The following is a 6,318-nucleotide window of genomic DNA, read 5'->3' as shown; positions in this document are numbered from 1 at the left end:
CTATTGAAATTAATCACGGGCCTAGCCAAAGAAAAGGGATTCAAGGGAAAACTATAAGTTTATCGAAACTAATATTCGCAATATTTTATAACGAAAACCGGATTCATTGAGTTATTCTGTAATCAATTATTTCTAAAGTATTATCCTTCAGATCCTTCAGATAGCATAATATAACATAAGCAAAGGACATAGGCAAAAGAGTTTAAAAATCTTTTTAAGTAAATATCCATAACATGTGACAAAACTTTATAAGAGAATGAGAGAATGTTTCTATTTGAAAAAACTTAGTTTCCACTTAATTTTTTCAATATACTATTACGAAACTATATTTAATATACTATTGCTAATATACTATTACTATATTATAAGAAATTTATTAGATCAAAATAAGCAGGTCCCTGTGAGGACCAAATACTACAAAAGGTTAGAACAGCATAAATTAATGTAAAAGATATTAGTTTGTTCTATTGTGAATCAGTAATCCTAATCTCTTTCACTCCTTTTTTTTGATCAGAAATTTAGATATATACAAATGTTCGCTCTTATAACACAATAAATACAATACGAAGCGTAATATTTTGTACGTAAGTTGAAAAAAGACAACAGGAATAAACACTAGTACAGGTGGCAACACTGGAAACGTTATTATATGCTTCTTTTTTATGTATAACAAATAATCATATTTATGAAACTTAAATGAAATCTAAAATAAACTTAGACCAAAACCTTTTTCCGAATATATAAAAAATATATAAAATATATTAAAAACGTTAAAACCCAAAAGATGTAGCTAAAAAATTAAGGATATATTTTCATAAAACATTCACAATGGATGAGTTTATAGATCTGACAGCGATACGTTACGAGCAGCTTAACGGTAAGAATCTTGTTATTCAGACAGTCATATGACGATTGGTCACTATAATTTTATGCATTTCTTGGTCATACCCAGATGATATATTCTGCAGTTAGTCATATCACAATTGTTAGTTTCGTACGAATTATTTAGGAATAATTTTATATAAAAAATAGTTCATAAAGACCACTGATGATGGTCAGCCAAAAGTTCAATTAATTAAATAAATAATAATGAAAATAAAAATAATAATAAAATAATAATAATGGAAACAAAAATGACTAACTAAGTCAGCATTGTTGTTGTTTCATATATTATTTTTAAAATAAGCCGTTGTTCTTTTGGGACACACTTACAAAATAAAACGCCTAATAATAACAATTTTATTGTTGCAATTCACTACGGTTAGCAAAACTTGTCTATTAAAAACAATAACAATTTCATAATTTTGTTGTGACCATGACTGTCTGCATAACATGCCTCGGAAGCACTTTCTAAATAGTTATTTCAAGCATTTTTTTCCTATGGTACTTTAAAAATAGCTTTTTGCTGGTTTCAAAATATTATGCATATTACATATAATGTAATCGAAGTTCACATTGAATTCGTTTTTTATTTTCTCAATTTTACATAGTAGGATAAAATTTTTAAAAAAAAAATTATTGCTTCTTAATAAATTTTTTTCTCATCTTCTTGATTTCACATCCAAGATTCCATATCCAAATTTTAACCCAAAATTTTATTTGGAATCCAAATCAATAATGAAATGTACTCAATAATTACGAACTTTACATTCCAAAATTTCAAATGTCAGGTAAGATTAGGTTTGAAATTATATATGTACTTTAAGGTCAACCGATTAGAGGCTACATAGTAAATTTGTTTTTAAGGAAATCTTTTTAAGATTCTTGAATTTACGGAAAACATACTTGTATATACTTTTAAATAGAAGACCATACTGAATCCCTGGTTTAAAACAATAAAAAAATCTGTTTCACGCTACTTGGACTTCGATAATTTATTCTATTAATTTGCATTGAGATGGCTCCGAGACAGGTAAAAGTAGATTATGTATGTCTATGAAAATATTTAAAATCCAATATATATATATTTATGTATATAACAAAACTAAATTCTAAGTCAAAAATTCCTAATATTATTTACGAATTTCAGACAGTTTTCAATGCTTATGAAATAAAACCTAGAAACCGATTCCACAGAAGTATCATGAGATTAGTCTTGTTAGCCAATCTCCGAAGAAGAGCCCGTATATTAGATGAAATAAGAGTTTTATCATTAAGTTCTAAATTAGCAGCCTCTTTAGTTGCTGTTATTATAGTGTACGTATATCTATGTTGGTTTATTTTCACTGAAAGATATTCTGTTTTGGACTGAAAGTCATACAAACCAATTTGCAATAATATGTTTAACTTATAATATAACTAATAATAAAATTTTAAATAAATCGCTTTTTATTTTATATATATATAAAAGTTTAGTGGATAAACATTTACATTTATCATTTTTATTTGATAATACCAGTTCACATAAAGACTTCCAACTGACCATACAGTTGCACTTAATATTATTATTCAATTTCTGTTAATAAAAGCTTTTACCATCGTGAATCATTAATCTTTCTTTAGAATTATTTATGTATACTAATGTTGTTCTTTTTATTTGGCTATTACCGAGTTGTCTGATAAGATAAGTGTGGATTACAACTCAGATTTTGAGCAGCTTCAGAATAGTGTCAGGCTTTCCTCAACAGTTGTCAGTGGTCAACTTATATGGGTAGCTACTCAAAAGGACATCTGGGGTTAGGACATCAAGGTTGGTGACCTCTTCAAAGCAAGCATGCTGTTCTCTTCAACTCCTCAGATATCGGCACTCCACCTACAAGGACTAAGTTGGTGATTTGTCTAAAATATCAAGAAATAGTTAAAACATTCTTCGGTAGATAAAAGTTATTGTCAGATTTCAAGATCTACTTTATTGAAATTGAATAAGAAGTGCACTGTACAGCTCCTTCAACTAAAGTGGAACCTATCCAATACTACGGTATCGGTACTCACATTTCAGTGTATGTTAGAAAGATATTTAATTGACTTTGTTTAACGCAGTATAATTTGAAAGAAGAAATCTCATTTTATCTCATTTGTCTGTATCCATTATTTCCCAGTAAAATACTTAAAGGACTTTCTTACAAAAATGTATAAGCTTGTCAGTTGGTTTTCCTTAGGTTAAGTGAGGAGTCATGTCACAGTTCTCTTTGGTATTGTTCAATTACTCAATCATTCAAACATAATATATAATTAATATGAATTTGTATATTTGTGTATTCAAACCTCCAGTTATCTACTTACTGGAACTTTATCACTGTCATGGCTCTACAACGATTTTCATGATTATCGACCCATGCGCATGGTGTACTGCCTAATGACATAACCCGGACACGGTAAAGGCTAGTGACCCGAGGTACGCATAGCATGGCTCTTTAATGAATATGAAGCTATGACAGTGATGAAGCTCCAGTTGGTAGATAACTGGAGATTTGAACACATGCATAATGTGAGGGGACGACAAATTTTTACAAAATTTTATAAACTTTTCAGTCGGTTCCCTTTGACTTAAATGGTGAGTCGTGCCAGTTTCGATTGGTATTGTTCATTCAAGTCAGTGAATTTCGGTCAGTATTTTTTTTTTATGATTTTCCTAAACTGTATACGCCAGTTTCTTTATTCGTGGTATTGCAGCAGACAGTGTCGTAGCCAGAGGATAGGAGGATTGTGGCGTATAGATAGAGAATAAGGCGATATTAAACTGCACAGATACTGCCAAAAAATACTTTCTAATATATCTCCCTGTAAACATCATATATATTCAAGTGGGTTTAGGGTGAAAGCTGTCACTCTAACTTCACATAACCTTGCATTACAGGGCGGGAGAAAATCCAGCTTTTCTAATTTAATTATAAAAATTTTGAACAAGATATGTAAACTAAAGATTAAAGATTAAAGATTAGAGAAGCAAAAGAAAAGAAGAGAGTAAGAGAGTTAAGTTAAATTGAGCTAAGAGTTTATTTTTGTGGAAAGACAATAAAAATATCAAAAATAATGTCGGACGATAGATAATTAAGTTAAGTTGTATATAACAAAAATTTTTATAAACAAAACTTTTAATAAGTTAAAAGTTGAATAAAAACTTGAATAAATGATAAAAAACATTAAGCAGTCTTGTGTATTTTTTTGGATTAACCACATATAACATATATATTAATGGTATAGAATGGTATGTAATATATAGTAGGTCTGTATAAAGCTACCTTATTGTTGAATAAAAAACTACGATTATAGTTAAGTATAAATAACATCGTCATCTTACATTCATTTCATTCCTACTTTCATTTCAAATGGAATGATATTCTTTACTTTGGACCCTAAATTATTTCTGAAGTATTTTTTTATAAACTTTTTTGGGTTTAGGAAATATAATTCAAGGTTTAGTGCATTTAAGTGAGATTAAAACTTATCGATATAATTTTCTATTTACCTAAAACAAACTCACATGTAGTAAAAATATATGCGATATTATTTACATTAAATAAGTGCTTTAAATCAGCTAAGCTTTTTCATAATCCTTGACCTACTATCATTATTATTTTTTATATAATTTTATTTTAGAAATTCGTTATAAAAACTAAAATCAATAAAAATAAGCAAACACACATGATAAGCATTTTTATCTGTAGATTTCTATTTCGACAATCTCACTAACAATCTCATGTCTGATATGCGATGGCACCTTAATATTTGCTTTAGTGCCAGTAAGGAATATAGATTCATAAACAAACAGAAATGGTTCTCTCGTTTTTGGTACACATGTGCCAAGTCAGTTTTATTTTTTCTATTTTGCCAATATTGACACGTCAACGGCAACGACAAAATCAAAGTCAAAGGCACTTTCTTCATCGTAAAATTTAGTTACACTTTATGTTTTTTTTTTGTTTGGTCCTTTTGAGTCCTGTTTTTATTTTCATTCAACAAAATCAACAAAATAACACAAAAAAAACAGTTAAAGTCTCTTTTCTATACAAACAAAATGTGTTTTCGGTACGACTCTGGTGAATGAAACCACCCAAAACAAATCCTTGAAAGCCTATTTGAGACGTAAGTCAAATGCTGAACGTGACAATTTCAGTGTTTCGTCATCATAAACAGATTTCTGTGTTATTCTGTGTTTGCACATTACCGTCAAGTTTATATATTTTCACCTTTCCATCTTTTTTTCCGGCAGTTCGGCTATAAACAAATCTCTCCTGACGTTTTGCATGCGGCTTATCATTATTGCCTCTGTAACTTGGCATTTATGCCATCTCAATTCTGGAGCCATTTAACTCTGCAAAAAATCTGCTCAATTTGATGGATAGACTCGTGCGACCTTTAACTTCATTTCTTATTGCTAACGTAGCATTGTTTACTTTTGATATTTTCCATTTTTTAGCTGTTGATCTTATTTCCTTCGGTCCTTTTATTTAGTTGATTTCATTTTTATATTTTACTCAATTTATGCTATGTGCTCTGCAGAGGTTATGCCTATGAAGCTAAGCCAGAAATAAGTCAACGTCACCATTGTCACCACTTTATCATTTTTGATTTTATCTTCTGGAGAGTAAAAATTTTTCATCTATATATTCTTTTTTGTGTAACTCTTTGTTAGTGATAGTGATTTTTTGAGGATTTCATCATATGTAAACTTTTTTGTTGTGACAAGTGGTTACCATATATTTCACAGATACTATTTCCTCTTTTATTTTGGTAACAAAATTTTTCCAAAAAAAAAATATGAAATACTATTAGGAAATAGCAAGAATTGTGCCTAAATTTTAGAAATTTTCTATTTCTCTTTGGGAAATCAGTTTTTCATATGAACTTGTCAATTCAGCTTGATTGATTTAGAGATATGAACTTACATTTTTAGAATTGATGGAGTACGTTATGGATATTAACTTCAGAAGAACTATTATTATTCGAATTTTAATACTTCTTTTGGTAGTAGGTAGATCATCAAGAACCATAATACATTCTGAAACTTGAACTTACTTACACCTCTTAGGAATACAAAACGTAGAGAATTCAGGTGCTGACACATAAAAGCTTAAATGTCGAAACCTCTGTTCAGCAATAAAAAATGACTGAGATTTAAGAAAATTAGAACGGATAACATATATTCAATTAATTTATTTAAGTTTTTGCTAGAAAATTAGTAATAATTTAATTATGGTAACAGTAATCCCAGTAAAGTTCACTCCTTATAATTGCTTTATCTTTATTTTTAACTTAATAAAGTATAATTTGAATCCATTTCCCTCACAAAATATACTACATTATATATAGGTATATTAAATAAATATATATATATTAGTTGCTTTGCATATTAAGTATTTTTTAGCATAAAGAGCC

At 28.8% G+C, this 6,318-nt stretch overlaps 1 long non-coding RNA gene across 1 annotated transcript; it reads left to right on the top strand.

Annotated features, from left to right (window-relative positions):
* The first annotated feature begins 1,519 nt into the window (after positions 1-1,519).
* LOC119683923 lies at positions 1,520-2,133 on the top strand. Its single transcript, XR_005252706.1, has 3 exons — positions 1,520-1,670; positions 1,747-1,912; positions 2,030-2,133. It is a non-coding gene; the product is annotated as an uncharacterized LOC119683923 (long non-coding RNA).
* Positions 2,134-6,318: the final 4,185 nt, after the last annotated feature.

The sequence above is a fragment of the Teleopsis dalmanni genome, chromosome 2, assembly GCF_002237135.1.
Source record: "Teleopsis dalmanni isolate 2A chromosome 2, ASM223713v2, whole genome shotgun sequence".
In the NCBI taxonomy this organism is placed as follows: domain Eukaryota; kingdom Metazoa; phylum Arthropoda; class Insecta; order Diptera; family Diopsidae; genus Teleopsis; species Teleopsis dalmanni.
Note: the sequence above shows the minus strand (reverse complement) of the source record. Positions and strands in the feature narration are given on the sequence as shown.